Below are 17,612 nucleotides of genomic sequence, written 5' to 3'. Positions count from 1 at the left end.
TTTCTAAATACCTCCTCTCACTTTTTCTCCTTACCTCATCACTGGCCAGCAACACCTGTCAATGTACCCACCCCAGTCCTTTGAGGATACTGTAAGTGGCACTGGCCCATATTTCCCCCTTAGGCCTTTGCTGTCTGGGGTGGATGTGTGCTTTTCAGCATCCCCTCACCTTTGCCCTCGAAACAGCATCTCCTTTCCCTTTGGGAACTGCCCCTCCTCCGTCCCATATGGTCCAGTGGGGTTCTAAAGCAGAGTGCTCTGCCCCTCCTGAATACAGGGTGGGTCCATCACAGTCCCAAAAGGAAGCAGATGGCACCCTCGAACTAGGTAATGTGAGGACAATTTAATACTGACAATGTTTACATAGTTAGGGGGTGGGATTGAGAGAAACAAACACGAGATAATGCAAGACTTTGGAGCTGAGAAGAGTGAGGCACTCTTGCTACCTATAAGCCTAAAAGGCCAGAGGAAGAAGTTGAGACCAGGCCCTGGAGAGGGCAGCTAATGAAGAAGGTTGTCTGAAAGTAGCTGAGGAGTTTTAATGAGCCATAATTCGGGGACCAAACATCATAACCCCATGCGTCTCTCATCCTTTAATCTCATGTAAGCAACTCCCATTAGGCAAACCCAACCGGAAGCCAGAGAGAAGGGAGCACCTGAATAGAGGTAGGTAGAGAGTGGATCATAGGGTGACCATTCACTCAGGTTTGCCTGGGTTGGGGGCGCTTCTGGGCCCAGGGAACTTCCAGGAGCTGAGCCAGTTCCAGGTACCCTGGGACAGTTGGTGACCCTAGATATGGAGGAGCAGAGAGGGTGGCTTAGGCTAAGTCTGGCCTATCATAATACATCCACTTTTTTAGCCACAGCAGTGTGCCTACTTCATCCATTTATCACCTCAAGCTCTGTGTGTGTGTGTGTGCTTACATTGGAGTGGTAGTGATCTAATGCAATTAAGTCCAATAATGAGTGTGAGGTCCTCAGGCCTCATTGAAATCACTGGGTGTTCTGGGCAGGGGCTGGCCAAGTAGGGAACCTTAGTGACTGGTATAATCTTAAGCACACTGACCAGTTGTTCTCAATTTTGGCTGCACTCTGGAATCACCTGGGGAGCTTTAAAATTACTGTTGCCATGGCTTGTCTCCCTGATAATCTGATTTAATCGGTGGAGATGTGGCCTAGGTGATTCCAATGTGCAGCTGGGGATGAGAAATGGAATGACCACAAATGAGGATACTAAGGAACTTCGTGAAGGCGGAGCTGGGCTCTAGTTTAGGCTGAGAGCTAAATGATTAGTCTCATGTTCTATCAGCTGGGAACAGGGCTTTATGCAAATGTCTTGCCTTGGTAACAACTGAGACACTGCACATCTCAGGCTCTCCCAGTGACCCCATATGGAGAGGGGGAGGGAGGGTCTAGGTTCTTCCAGAAGTCTCCTCCCCTAGAGTCATATCTTCAGAGTATGAGGCTCTGCCATGTTCCTGATGTCCGAGGGAGAGCTTGCCATCCTAAGTGATGGCAGCATGCCTATCCCGCAGAGCACTGGGACAAGTCCACTGAATATATTATCCTTCTGAACACTTAGCTGGCCTTCCAGGAAGCATTTAGGAGAATTACCCAGACCACAAAGTAAGTACCTCTGCAGCCCAGGGTTGGGACCAGGTAAGGCAACAGAGGTGTCCGGGAACAGAATCCAAGGAGGCATCTCCTCTGGCCCTGAGAACAGGTACCTGCTTAAAATTTGCACCTTTGACACCTTGCCCTGTGCTGCAGTTCCGAAGTCATCCAAAATGGCCCACTTGACAAGCAGCTCACACATGTAGTTATCAGCATCTGCTTCCCTGATGGAGGTTGGCTGGGGTGGGAGGGGGTAAGTCACATCAGATTCCACTGTTCGTTTTTCTTTCTCGAGTCCACAGTGACACAGATGGCAGCCGCTTCCTGTGGTCCCAGGGTCTCTCCCTCCCTGTATCACATTTTAGCTTCTCAGAAGGATCCTCCTATCTCTTAGAAGTAACTTCTTGGTTGGGCTCTCCCACTGGATATTTGTTGAGCACCATACGGCCTCTATATTAAGGTAGACAAGCTAGACTATCCCTTCCAAATTGGAACCCAAGCTGGACCTCATCTCCAGGACTATAGTTCACGACCGACTGTCCATTTCTTTCAGGAGCCTTGCTGATTTTTTAAACAATCAGCTGCAAACATGTTCTCCACATTTAGTACAACTCTAATCAATTTACATGGTGTGTTTCCAAACAGGAACTTCGTTGTATCATTTGAATTGACCTTTCTGTACTCAATAACTGTTTCTACAGAAAATCGTCTTCATTTACAATAATGAATTTAGGAGTTTAATTATGAATCAATTTATATTTCTGTGTATTTATTTTTTCCCTTAAATTACAAGTCAGTATTATTTCCTACCAACAACGAAGGCACTTTCTGCCCTTTCGTCAAGAAATATTCTTAGTATCAGAAACTCTAAAGTTTCTTTCAAGTGAGGAGTGCTTTAGAACCGGGCTCTGGCTTTTGCTGGTGTTATGGGGTGCCTAGCACTTTGCAAGACTTAACACAGGAAAACTATAACAGCCACTTTGTACTCATCGTGCAATAAAGGCATTGCCTATCACCGAACACAGCACAAAGTTAATATTTCATAGTTGTAATGACCACGGGCCAGAATGTATCCTGACCTGACCCTTTTTGTTTACATAAAGCAACATAAACTGAAGAATCCACACAAAAGGCCCTTTGGGGGATGGCTGTTGGCTCTGATCTATTTCCCTGGGACAAAGAATATGGCCTAGAGAATCCCGGAGTAGAAGAACTTTGTAGTAAGTACCCAATGAAGGCCTTAAGGGTGATTGTAGCACCGTCTCCCAGGAAGCCTGTGGGGCATTCTTCATGCCCTTTTGCCTTTTTGAGAGAAACAAGGACACAGGTGCATTGCCTGAGGTCACAGAGTGAATCAGCATCTGCTTGGAGATTCTGATTCCTAAACCTTGGCTCAGGCCTTGGCGGTGGTGCAGGCAGGGATGGAGTGGTGGGGGGAGGGTAGGTGGTGTCAGGGGTGGTGTGGATACCTATTGATACCAAACTTTAATTTTTTTTAACATGAATAAAAGCTTTAGAAATCAGTTTCCCTTCACCACCACTATTGATTTTCTGCTATTGATAGATTTTTTTTAAAGACCATTTGCATGTAAATTGAGCAGACACGCATACATTTGCATTCATATTGGCAGGGTGCTCATTGTCATTAATTATTTATCTTTTTTTTTAGTTATTCAGAAAGTGGGTTCTTTGGTTTCTTTCTCACAGTTGAAACAGGTTTCTGAGGATTGTGCTGCTAATTCCAAGTCTCATGGGCTTTTGTAGCTCATTCCAGCAGGAGGGAAGGACCTTCCTTACCCAGGGTGGGTACTCCTGTGTTTAGTGAATGAATTTTAACATAGATTATCGTTTGTGAAAATAATCTTGGGCATTTTGAGTTTTCATTCACTGTGTTATGGAAAACTTTTGGTGATTTGTTGTCAGCATTTTTGGTGAATTTACTGTGGAAATTGTCAAGCATCCACACAAGCAGAGAGAGAGGTATAATGAACTCCCAGCGATACCCATCCACCTTCCCCAGTGGGTAGAATCTTACCATATTTGCCCACTCTACCTCTATTTTTGTTTGCTGAAATACTTTAAAACAAATCTGAGATCCTGTAGACCTTTTACCCATAAATGCTTCAGAGAATAGATAAAGACTTAAACCCCACCCCCCCCCCAGGATCCTAATACTATTATCACACTTAATAAAATTAACACAGTCATAAAATGTTATCTTAATCCCAGCCCATGATTTAAAAATGCCTTATTTTATTTGGTTTCTTGAGTCTGAATCCAATGTTTGTTGCTGTTGATTTCCATTCCCTCAATTTGATAAGCACTGCCAAGCATCAGTTATGGGCCAGGAGCAGGGGCAATGAAGACCAATACAAGCTTAGTCCCTGACCTGCGTGTGGTCACAGTCATAGCAAAGACAGACACAGAAGACAGACACAGACACAGAATCACTCTAATATATATACAGTGTAGGGAAGGCTAAAACCAAGTTGTGTACTGTGGGTAGTGCGCACACTGGTGAGGGTTTCGGGAAACTGCAGGGGTGATAGCAGTTCTATTGGTGATAGATACCAATAGCTACATTTATAAAGCAGTTACTATATGTCAAGGACTATTTCAATTATTTCTTTCTTAAAGTTAACTCTAAACCCAACATGGCGCTTAAACTCAGGACCCTAAGATCAAGAGTCTCATGTTCTACTACTGACTGAGCCAGCCAAGTGCCCCACCAGACACTATTTCAAATGTGTATTAACACATTTAGTCCCCTCAACGTTCCATACTGTTATTATAATACCTTTTGTACACATCGAGGCCCAGTATGTTTAAATAATGTAATTATTGGAAGATGAGTAAGAGTAGCAGGTAGCAAATTGGGCAGGATATTTGGGCAGAGAAAGTCCAGTAAGGAGGTAACTCTGATGTGAAAGTTTACAGTAAGGTGCCCACAGTGGCTAATGTGTGTGTGGGGTCAGTAATGGGGTGGGATGCTGGCTGAAGTGGTGGTTGGTTGACTGGTGGTTGGGAATGCTTTATAGATACCAACAGAAGAGTCTGCACTCTTTAGGAAATGGGAGATCACTGAAAGTTTTAAAGAAGATAATGATAAAACTGGATTTGTATTTTGGAAAGAAAAATAGACAGTTATCATGAAGGATACAATAGAATAAGGATTGCTTTGAGAAATCTCTGGGAAGGAGACTGTCAGTGGAACAATCCAAGAAAGATCAACCCCACACTGATTTTTTTTTCCCTAAAGATAGTTAGGATGTTATTTTCTTACTATAAAAAGTAATCCATGCTCATTATATTGGAAAAGATAGCTTTTGACTCTTGGGAAAAGATATCCTAAAGAAGTATCTTCTAATATTTTGCTATGTCTCCTTCCAGTTTTATGCACATATATGTGCACGCATACACACACATTTCCTTTCTTTAAAATTTGGATCATAATTATATATTATTTTGAATCCTGTCTCTTTCACTTAATATTATGTCTTCGTATTTTCAGTGTCACCAGGAATTACAAAACATGGTTTTGAATGAGCATGTTATTCCATCAAATAGTGACATCATCATTTATTAATTATCCTCCTCTTTTTGGACATTTAGGTTATTTACTCATTCTTACTTTCTTTGTTTGCATTTATACCAAACTTCTATACCTATGTCAGAATTGTAGTCCTTGATCCCTCATTCCTCTTCCTAAAGCAATTACTCAAGTTTTCCACTGAAACTATCCTTGCATGTCCAAAAACAACCAAGCAGTAACCACAAGAAAAGGAGACATTGAACTTCAAGAAGCTGGTGTGCAGTCTGGACTTGCAGTTCCAAACTCCACCCACAAGTGTATTTTGGATAACAGCTCATCAAGCAAGTGGGTTGACTGGGCTTTTACCTGGGTCTGTAAGTCGGCTTGGTACTTCTGTTGTTAAGGTGCCCACAGGAGCACATTTTTTTCTGGATGTTCTTCACTTACCACAATAACCACTCTTTTAATCTATTAATCATAGCTACTTCCATAATAGAAGGGAGTGAGAATGAAAACCTTTGACTTTTGAAAATCTGCAAAGAAGGGACAGGTTACTCAGCTGCTGCCAGTAGATGCTGTTTTGTGGAAAACATTAGAAATACTCCAATGGTCATTTTTATGCCATCACGGACCTTGGTAGAGTGAGTTCATCATTTTTCACTGAAACCCTAAATTGATCATTTGAATTCTTTCAAAGAATGCTATGGTTGGATTACTTGAGAATCTGTCTGTATAATATAAAATATAATCTGTCCAGTGTTTATATGTAATATTATCACACCATATCTAATTGAACAATAGGAATTAGAGGTAATGGATCAAATCAATTATTTATCCTCTTCCAAAATAATATGATAAGTCAGCAGAACAGTGTGAGAATACAAGGAATTTAGTTGGTGGTGCTCTCGATTTAAAAAAAAAGCAGAGGAAAAGAAAAAAGAAAATGATAAATACAATAGAAAGTTAGTTATTTCTTCAGTAGAATCCATTTTGATGTCTCCAAACTTTGCTGTTTCTATTCAATGCATTTTGACTACTAGTAAGGTGGATGGTTTATTAATATAATTGCTGACTTTGAGAAATAACCATCATGTACCACTTGAGAACTGGTCACACCTGAGTAATATGTGTGCACCGTGAGACTGGAAGGCCCTGAGCATCCAGGCAGCCCTCTGGAAGATGGAAACCAGGTTGCTTTCCTCAAGAGAGAGCCCTGTGATTCATAAAAACTCATTTTTGGAGAGGCAGCCACGTATGTCTGTTAGGGATGCTTATATGAAGCCATATTTCCCCACTTCCTTCAAAAGAGTGGAGAAACTTTTCTTGCAGTTTGGTCAGGATTTGGTTGGAAGGGTGGGTCTGAATCTGAGGTTCCAAATTCCTTTTTAGATTTTTAGAAGCATGATTTTCAAATACCGACCTTGAATTTTCTTCTCAGACATCTCTGCTGTGATGCAGTAAGAAGCACAGAGCAGGCATTTGTTAATTGTTGTTTACTAAAAGGTAGAAATACAGCATCCTAAGGAATTGTGTCCATGGAAGGTGAGAAAAATGGCATGTTGGAAAAACAAGACAGTTCATTGAAATACTGTCATTTGGCAGGATATAGATATGAACTCATCTACTGAAGGGCAACTATTATTGTGATGTTCCCCTTCCTCTCCTTTTTGTTGAGTTGCTCAGAAAAGAAATTGAAGAGGGAAGAAACAGAGTAGAGATCCCGGGAGTGTGATGAGCTATGGGGTGAGGGACAGAGAAAGAAAGCAACTGGTTTATGTAATGCCTTTGCATTTCATTTCCTGTTTTCCTAGGGTGGGTTTTGATTCTGTTTGAGTGGGTAGGAGTCATATCTCAGGGCTCTCAGGAGGAGCTGTTTGAAAAATCTTACCCTTAACTCTGATATTGGGGGATAGTACTGGAGTTCCTATCTGTCGACTTTTAAAGGTCATTCTTCTTTCTTTATTGAGGTATATTATGAAGAATCTGAAAAATATAGAGAAACCAGGGAAAATAAGATAATTCCCATAATATCATTATCCAAAGAAAACCTTTGTTACTGTCTGTGTCTCTTCTTCCAGTGTTTGTGGTTTTCCATATGTATGCAGGCACAATGTCAACATTTTTGGAATCAAGTGGATCTCAGCTCAAGTATCGATTCTTCTATCTTCCAGCCAGGAAGAGAGGTCTCAGCAAAAACCAAGCCTATTAACACCTTGATCTTGGACTTCCAGGTTCCAGAACTGTGAGAAATAAATGTCTGTTGGTTGAGTCCCCCAGTCTGTGGTATTTTGTTGTATTTTGTTGGTAGCCTCAGCAGACTGATAACCCTCCTTATCCACCCTCTGTGCTCACACACACATGCACACAAATGAACCCTCACACACGTACTGGTGAGAGGGAGAGGGCACCCAGGTGATCTACTTTATTTTTTTTGCCAACACTCTGACTCTGTTGGGATATTCTTTGTGAAATGTTCCAGTTTAAGAAATACACGTGACAAAAATGATCCTTAATTCAAGGTTATTTGTATGAATCACTCTGACTAATAGGGCAGCTAAAATGCAAGCGGAGGAAGCTTCCAAAGAAGGAGGAGCTAAAATTAACTTGAGGAAAAAAATGGGTCTCCCATTAAGCAATAGAAGGCTAAGATGTGTTCACGTTGATGTCCTCCCAGGCTATCACCAAGAGACAACTTCCTCTCCTGAGCAGCTGTTCAGCACCCACCTCCTCATACCATTGCTCTGTATGCCCCAGCCCTATCATCAGCCACCTTAGTTCATGGTCTACCTGAAGAACTCTTTGTGACACTCAAAGGAGGCCAGGGTTCCTGCTGTATAAACTACATGGAGGTTTTAAATGTCGTAGGTATCCTTCAAAGATTCCCAGGGGATTTCAAAACACACTTATCTCAGGGAGTCTATCCCAAACCCTAAAAATGTATTGCTGAGCAAACTTGAATCCATGCATCACATACTTTATTTAATGACTTGAACCTATGCTCTTTTTAGTGTTATCTACTCTTGTCAGCATGTCTGGGTAGTAAAGCATTCATGCATTCTGGGCCCTTAAAGGGTGCTCTTTCTGGTTTGGACAACAGCTATTAACTTTGTTTACCTACCATTGTTTTGCCAGATTATAAATGGAAAGATTTAAGTCATCTCAAATCCTCAAGCCACCATTGTGTATCAAATCAAATCAAATCAAATCAAATCAAATCAAAGCCCACTACCTGAAAGCTTTTTAGGTAGGTGTGGTTTGTGATGCAGAGAAATTTAAACTATATGCTTTGGCTTTAAGGAATTGAGAGTCTAGCCTTAGACCAGGGGCTTGCATCTTTCCAGACTCAAGAAAATGAGAGATTAAAATAAGATATTTCAGAAAGAAAGGAAAAGAATGATCACTAGTCATGGAGTCATGTAGTCATGGAGGTTTGTTGGTGGTGATGGATATAGTGACAAGGTAAACAATAGAATAAATGAAAATCTAGCTCGTGGAGTCTGTTTGGTGATACCCTGTTTCTCACCCAGATTCTCAGCCTCTCTTCCCCTTATTTCCCTGTGGTGATAGGGAAGTTGCAACAAAAGCCCATCACCAGATATGGTTGTGAAGGGTAGTAAACAAGGAAATGCATATGAAGTGTTTCACAAGTGCCTGCTAGGGAGTAACCTCTCAGTAAAGTTTGTTTGCTTTTGGCTTTTAAATATAAAATGCATTTCCCTGTAGTTGGGATTTTCAGAATAAACCACACATTTTTTTTTCTCTGTACTTATATGAGCTATATATGTACTTTGATCTGGGGACCTTAAGTGTAATAGCAGGAGGAAGAGAGTTTTTTCATTCCTAATGTGGGTTTTGCTATTTTTTTCCTTCTCTTTTTGTTGTTGTTAACATTAGGAGAATAGAAGGAAGCAGACCCCACCTGGGACTCTGGGGCTGGGAGAGACAATGATCTGTTCCCAGCTGCCTTATTTTTTCCTCCCTTTAAGTTCTAAACCTTATGATTCTTTAAAATCTCTAAGTGTCTTCAGTTTCTCTCCTCATGGGCATGGTTGGGATACCCTCTGGTGTGTTGTGATATGGGGGCTGGGGAGGTGGGTTGTGAGCAAAGTGGCTATGAGAATCTGCCATCTGTAAGTTAAGGGTTTGTAAGTTGTCTCTTTCTGTATACAAACAGTAAACTGGAATGTAAACTAAAGTTCTGCATAGAGTTTACTGTGGTCCAGTTGTCAGTTTTCGTGTGTGTGTGTGTGTGTGTGTGTGTGTGTGTGTGTGTGGACATGGAGGAAATTTTTCTCTTGTGCTTGGACACAAAAAATCATTCTGGACTAATGTCTAAGGGTCAGTCTTTTTTCCCCCACATATTTTAAGAGCAATACCATAGAATGATACCTATATTCCCTCCAAGTCTCTTTTGTGTGTTTATTTTTCTCTTTCTATAGCCCAAAACATTTTTTTTTTTCCTGCATTTCATCACCTTTTATAGCCAGGAAGTAATTTCTTTCAATTGATTAAACTGCAAGACTGACTATCATAATTATATTATGACAGATATCATTAAAAATACATACAACTGAATAACAACAACAAAAAAATTCCTTTGACTGCATTTTTCTTTGTTCTTTACCCACAGAGGAAATAAATTTCAAGTACCCAATTTTGAAAGGTGAGGTTGGCTAGCGTTAGGGTTAAAATTCATGGTAGATATTAAATTTGTTAGAAAGCCAAGAAATTGACTGTATACTTAAGTTGTAAATTAACATACTCTTTATATAAATATAGACTCACACAATCTCCTCCTTTAGTAACTTCTCCAGTGTGTGTGTGTGTGTGTGTGTGTGTGTGTGTGTGTGGTGTTTTACAGTCTAATGAAACCATAAAAAAGGGGACAGAATTTTATAAAAGGTAAATATATAGAGAATAATAGGTGTTATGTTAATGAGAGAATTATAGGTGTTGTGTTGTGTTAATGACTTTACTGAATAAATATTGCTTCTTAGGTAGTTTCATTAATAGTAAGAAATAGTTGCTTCACTGAGGTATTTATATTTTTGTGGCTGCTGTGTACCAGACAAGACTTTTCAGGTAAAAAGGGAAGCCAGCTATTATAAAACAAAACAAAACAAAAACAACCTAATAACTTTTTCAGTTTGGATTTATTTACATTTCTTAAAGATCTAACAATGATTTTTAGGTCTATTTGGTGTTCAATTCTGCCAGACAAGGAATCCTATTGTTTAAAATTCAATTGTGTTAATTTCCAAGGATTCTGCCCCCTCCTCCCCGCCCGCTGCCAGAGAGGGAGTTTTTTACCTTTATCTGTGCTGATTGCTGATTGCTTGTGTACTTTATAGTTTATAATGAGTAAAATACAATTGAGGGGACTCTTAATTATCAAACATGGCTGAGAAATAGGATTCATGACAAGTAAGAGTGTTGGAGCAAATGCGAGCTTTTAATGCATGGATGCAGGGTGATTAGGGAGATGAACAAGGGCTTCTCTTTGTCAGAGGAAAGAACCTTACTGCTAAGTGGGAGGAGGCACGTGGTAATGACTTGGACATATACCAGGTCACTCACCTTGTGAGTTGTCCTCAAGCGCACCCACCTCCCTAGCTGACTCCTCTCTGACTTGTTCTTTCCAAAGTGTGGATCACTGTTCAGCCAGGCACTGAACCAGCTTCTGTCCTGGGAGAAGAGGAGCAACTCAAATTGTTAGTTTTTGACTGGCAAAACAAAATCAAACATGTTTATTCCGATGCTTTTTATTAAGAGAAGGAATATCTTGTTATTTAGATTTTAAGTTTTACTTACTATATAGAGTCATTGATTTACACTATTTGCTATGGACCGAATTGTGTCCCCCTCTCAAATTCAGATGTTGAAGTCCTAACCCCCCACTGTAACTGTATTTGGAAATAGGGCCTTTTAAGAAGTAATTAGGATTCAATGAGGTCATAAGGATGAGGCCCTAATCCAACTGGGCTGGTGTCTTTCTAAAAAGAAGAGACCCAGGTATGTCTATGCACAGAGAAAACCCCATATGGAGACAGTGAGAGGGTGACTATCTGAGTGTGAAGGAGAAAGATCCTAGGAGAAAACAGCCCTGTTGACACCTTGATCTTACATTTATTTAGCTCCCCCAAAACTGTGAGAAATAAATGTCTGTTGTCTAAGCCACCCAATCTGTGGTATCTTATGACATCCCTAGCAGACTATACACTATAGTGTATAACAGGCTATACATATATTGATTAGTGATTTTAAAGAAACTGTGCATTCAAAAATAAGTCTACTGTATTTATTTCTACCATTTGTGCATATGGTTGAGTACTGTTAGAAAATTGTCCTCTTATTTATTGAAAATAATATACCTCAAGCTTTACTGGTTTTATTGCCCTATAATTGAGGAGACTGCACAAACCTAGAATCTTTTCTGAGAGTATGGTCACCCTCAAGTAAAAATTGTCTAATTATGAGAAGAACTTATGAATACAAGTCCATCAGCATGTGAGCTTGTAAAGAGGCTGAAAAAAACTACATGTATTAAATTCATCTGTATTTCAGGAAGACTCAGCAGCCTTAAATGGGAAAATCAGAAACGTAAGTGAAAACAGGATAGCAGGCCACATGCACTTTGCTTGAACTAACTCACCCTTAAAGGGAGGTGCTCTTGTCATTTGATTATGTAATAGGAAGATGGTTTAGGATATTAACTTAACCTATAAATATCAAGAGGTACCTCATATGGCTCATTACAGTAGAACAAAATAACTAAATTCTTGGCTTTTTGTTTAAGCTTTATAAGCAAATGTGCATGCAGAGAGCACTGATGGAGTAAGAGAGAACAACCTCTTCCTCTACTTATCCATCCTTTTCTAGATAATGATTCCATGTGCTTGGCATGAGGTGAAAGGCAAATTTGAAGAAGAAAGTTTCAACATCAGTGGGTTCTTGAGAAGTGGCCCAGAGCTAGCTTGGGCAAAGAGTAGGGAACACATAATTGAAACCTCAGGTGGATTTGGTCATATGAGAGTTGGGAAGACATATTCCTTCCTAGGTACAGCTCTTAGATATAACTATTTGCTAAGTTTACAAGATGCTCTGCAAGGCAGGGGTGCTCTGAGCAGAAGTGTTTGGTCACGTGGGTCAGAAATGGCCATGTGGTGTTTCTTCACTTGGAGTCATACATTTCCTGTGTGTTCACAAGGGCCTCCAATGTGGACCCAGGGAGGTCTTATGCTGGGAGAAAAACACCTCACAGCACTGCTTCTGAAGCCTCACCATTGGAGAGCTGAGACCATGAAGACATTTTAGGGGCATGGACAGTTGGTGCATCTGTGCTACTAGGTTTTGATCTTTGAGTGCCCAGTGCAGTCCTTAGGGCTATCTCTGCGGACAACCCTGAATTTTCCTTATCTTTGCCCAATGAAAAGGGCACTCTGAATGAAAACTTGAGTTTATTGTAAACATGGAAAATGTTGGAAAATATTTGTTGTTGATCTGAGTTTGGGATTGAAGGTCAACTGTACTTGGTTGCTAAAACTGTATGTCAGCAGTTGATGTTAACTGTTCCTCTCACCTGGTAGAGTGGAAGAATTTCGTATTTGGAAAGCACATGTAGAAAGGGGAGAGATTGTATAGGTCACTTCTTTGTGCCTTGAATACCTACTTCTGTAATTGGTTAACTTTGAAATATTGGGAACTTATGGTTGATCACTTAAGGTTGATTGATCTATTAGGGCTTTCAAGTGGGTGGGGAGGCATTTACTTCTAGTTCTTTATTTTTGGTCTTGTTTCAAATCCTCTAAAGAGACTGCTCATAGCCTAGTCTTCAACCTGGCCATGTGTATAGATTGAAGGTTACGTCATTCCAAGCCACCCAAGGCAAACTAGATTCTTACTACCAACTGGAGTAAATGTGGTCAGACTGACCTTGGAGCCATGCTGACTTTCTTAGAACATGCTGAATCTGGGAGGAACTGGATCAGGGACAGAGGCACTAGCCTGAGAATAGCCCAGAGTTTGCCATTCCCCACTGTGCATTCATCTTCAGTTTTAGTTAGAATAAGAATGGTCTTTAAATAAGTAGATCCTCTCTTATATTTAGCCCCCAAGACATTTTCCTAAGGGCACCTAAACAAGTATCATATACCTAAATGACTTCATGTCAGATTCTGTTCCAGGTCCCATTCTTAATGACTTATGAGCAAATCTGATTTTATCCTTTATGTGTCTTCTTATATAAACTACCAACACCACCCCACCCCTACCATACTTTGCAAATAGCTCTTCAGCTCTTTTTTGCTTCTTAAGTCCCTGAAGATCTGCAAGTATTTCCTCCTAGGGGTGGAAACTCCAATTTCTCCTTTGGGTACCTTAAAAGCACAACCCACCCAGTGCATAATAATTAAATTTTCTTACACTTTTGCCATGTATTGATCTTCTTAGAATGACCTGCTTCTTTTCTGCCTTCTGTTACAGAGCTGTTATGAAAGCCAGGTAGAAAACAGGGCATACAATTTGCTGTGTGCTGTGTGCTGAATGAGTGTTTTGTCTTTGGAGGCAAGGCTGGGGTTTACAGTGTCAGAGAGAGCTGCAATGGAATTAATGACCTAAATAGGAGACATTTAGTAGCTGGTAAGGGATTAGGTGTTGAATATTGGGAGACCCAAAGGTATGGCTATTAGCCCAAAGCTTCCTTCCAGAAGTTACTTAAAGAATTTATTAGCTGAAAGCAGTGAGTGTCCTCCTCCTCAACATGAGCAGGATTGTCCAGCCATGAAGGGCCACATACTAGCTGAGATTGACAAATTAAAAATACAAGAGTGCAGTGAACCCCAATAACATGTTTGGACAAGGGAGAACCACACCCTCAGGCATCTAAATGCATTCATTTCCTCCAACCAAGAATAAAGAGTTCTGCTCACTTCCAGAGCAAGCACAGTTTAGCAAAGGGCATGGGACAGTGGTTCTCAACCAGGGACTATCTTTCCCATTCTTTCCTACCTCATATCATGAGGGACATTTGGCCCTGCCTGGAGATATTTTTGGTGATCACAAATTGGTATAAGGAGAATTCTACAGGCAGCTAGTGAATAGAAACCAGACTTGCTGCTAAATGTCCTACAATTCAAAGGACAGCCCCTGACATTATCTAACTCAAAATGTGAATATGCTGCTGTTGAGAAAGTCTTGTCTAATGTTAATTCCAAATGTTTCAAAATCAAGTAGGTGCTCAAAACATAGTAACTCTCATCAAAAGATTGCTTTCTAGACACCTGCCACGGATTAAACATAAAGAAAAAGTGATTTGTAGTTGAAATCACTGTGAAAAATTGACTACAGTTAAAATATAAGCTGATGAACCTGTTTCTCTTTTTGAAGAAATTGATTTATAAAGAAAGGATGTTGCTTTTTTGTTGTTGTTTTCAACATTTTTTCTTTATTTCCAGAAAATATTCTTGCTTTTATGTGCATCAATGAATGCGAAGTCTTCATAGAATTTCCACACATTTTTGAGCATGAATAGTGAACAGACACTTAAAAACCAATTTATTAGATGATAGGATGACTACATCACTCTGATGTGCACATGGATTTTTTTATTCCAGATTTTGTGGGGAACAAAAGTGCTTATTTTTGATGAAAATGGACACTGTACTTGAATGCCCCATAAATATGCATGTATTACAGCTTCGGAAAGAAAATTGATCGTTCACTACAAGAAAGATGGCAGCTTGTCCCTGCCATATTTAAAGCCTGAATCATTAAAGTTTAAAAGTTTCACAAGGATCTTGTATTTAACCGCTTAGAAACTGTCACCAGCTGAGATGTCCTTGAGAACGAATGGGGAGATAGTGCGGCGTTCACAGTGGTATTTTGTGTGTGTGTGGTCGTCTGCCCTTCCGTGAGACCACTCCATTTTTCCCGTTGAGAGATGATCAGAGTGTTGTAAGACTCTTAAGTCAATAAGAACATGACTTTCCTCTATGATGTTTCATCAAGCAGTTGGATTGATAATGAGAAACATTTTCAAAGACAGAATCTTAATATAGACCTTTCAAGCTCTTAGAATTCACATCAATAGAACTAATAAGCTCACCATCACTAGGCTAGTGTGTGTGTCTATTAAATGAAACTAATTTCACTTAATCTTAATTAATTTTCAATTTCTATCTTGTCTCCTCAGTTCCCGCATATTCTCTTAATTACAGCTTATGCTTAGATTTGCTGATAGTAGAAGTAAAAATTAAATGAGGTATGAAAGCCAAGTCCAAGGCTACTTAGGTGGCAGGGTCTCTATGACCAAACTCTTACTTGAATATGGAGATGGAACTTCCTCTGTATGTATGCATGTGCATACATACATGTGTGTGTGTATATATGTGTGTGTTTACCTCTAGTTTCGATTTCCACAGAAACTAGTCCCTTTCCCAAAGTGTCAGTTTCCTTTTGAAATGGTTGGGGCCTTTTTCTATCTAGAAAAACCTTTTTGAACTATCCATAATCATACTACTCTTACTACTTAACAGTTGTATAAACTTACTAGAATATAAGTTATAAACTATAGCAACCATTCTTCCTAAACTGACCTAATTATTTTAATATGTATATACAGAACTGAAGAATCCTGGAGCCTTTTCAGACGGGAATTGTAGACTGTTATAGCCACTCCCAAACTGAACACTCAGTGTCAGTCAATACTTATTTAATCTAATTTCTAGGTATGTGGTCTTGCTTCCCAAATTATTATTTTTTTTAAGGTAGGTTCCATGCCCACCATGGAGCCCAGCACTGGGCTTGAACTCACAACCCTGAGAGCAAGACCTGAGCTGAGATCAAGAGTCAGATGCTTAACTGACTGATCCACCCTGGAGCTCCCTAAATTAATTTTTTATTTTATAGGATTGGGTTGATTTTTTTATATCTTAATTCCTGTTTTTTTTTTTTTAATCTTAGGGATTAAATTTTAGAGGTTAATCTTAGAAATTTAAAAACAAGAGTTTTCTCTCAAATTTTATTTTGAGAAGTAGTTGTATCATCATAGGTCAGTGTGAAGGCTCTTCCTGAGCTCCCTCTGCCTCTTCAAATGCAGTCCTACTGAACTGTCAGGGATTGCCAGGGAAGCAACATCTTATTCACTGCAGCTCCCTGTGTAGCTAGAAGAGCTTACCTGTTTGAATTTTTATCCTTCTCCCTAATGCTGTCAGAAAAGGAATGCAGGCACCTCCTGACTCTGGTTAATGGTCTTCCACGCCCACATTGTCATGAATAATAATGTAATGAGGGTAGAGGAAAAACTCCTTTCTCAGGATCCACTTTAGAACTTCCAGTTAAAGGGGTACCTAGGTGGCTTAATGGGTTAAAGCTTCTGTCTTCCGCTCAGGTCATGATCCCAGGGTCCTGGGATTGAGATGGAGCCCTGGGGTCGAGCCCTGCATGGGGGGGGTGGTCTCTGCTCAGTGAGGAGCCTGCTTCCTTCTCTCTGTCTCTGCCTGCCTCTTTGCCTATTTGTGATCTCTGTCTGTGAAATAAACAAAAAATAAAATCTTAAAAAAAGAAAACCTTCCAGTTTAAGGTTAGTGGGCCCCAAAACAAACTGCTTTATAGAAAAAGTAAAAATGTACACCAAGACATAAACCTTAAACTAAGCCATTTATATCTGGCTAGCAGCTAGAGCAATTACAAGGAAGCACTGGTGGCTGCTTTCTATCATTGAGTCTGAACAATATCCTCCTCAGTGGTCATGAAAGTGGACATGACACCCTTTTAACCATTTTCCAACCTCTGCTAGCAAGATAGAATGAAAGACTTTAGTTTTTTAGTTTTTAGCTCTTTTGTATCTTTAGATGCTGTTCTAGCATCATAGGTACACCAATTCTTCTATTTCTCTTTCTATTCCCAGACTAACATTCCTAGAAAGGAACTCACTGAAAGGGAGAAGGGTGATGACACAAGGGAGGGGGTGGGATGGATTGAAGGGATAGGGGTAGATGCAAGCAGACACAGAATGTATCCCGGTTGTATTGTATTTTCTTTACTTACATTTCTTCAAAGCCAGAGAGCTGCACAATGAGGTTGAGTTGAACCCATATCATTCATGAGAGTTATGTGTGTTAGTGAAGGGAAATTCGTCTAGGAGCTCTGTACACATCCATCTGCCATCCACATGGAGATCCGAGAAAGAAGAGAGAAATTTGACCAGAACCCAACTGGGCAAAGAAGAAAGCCAAAGTTAATACATACATCCTGCCTTTTAGATGCAGGGTCTAGACAGATCTCTTATTTAAACAGAAACACCCACACATATGTTTATATAAACCTAGTGTGTGTGTGTGAGAGTGTGTGTATATATACATATATATATATGACATATAGTTTTTATATATAGTTTATATAATACATATTTATATAAAAAACTATGTACACATATATATCTTGTTCTATTCTACACACACACACACAC

This window comes from Lutra lutra, chromosome 3 (assembly GCF_902655055.1).
Source record: "Lutra lutra chromosome 3, mLutLut1.2, whole genome shotgun sequence".
NCBI classification, from domain to species: Eukaryota; Metazoa; Chordata; class Mammalia; order Carnivora; family Mustelidae; genus Lutra; species Lutra lutra.
The sequence above is the reverse complement of the archived record's forward strand: the minus strand, read 5'-3'. Positions refer to the sequence as shown.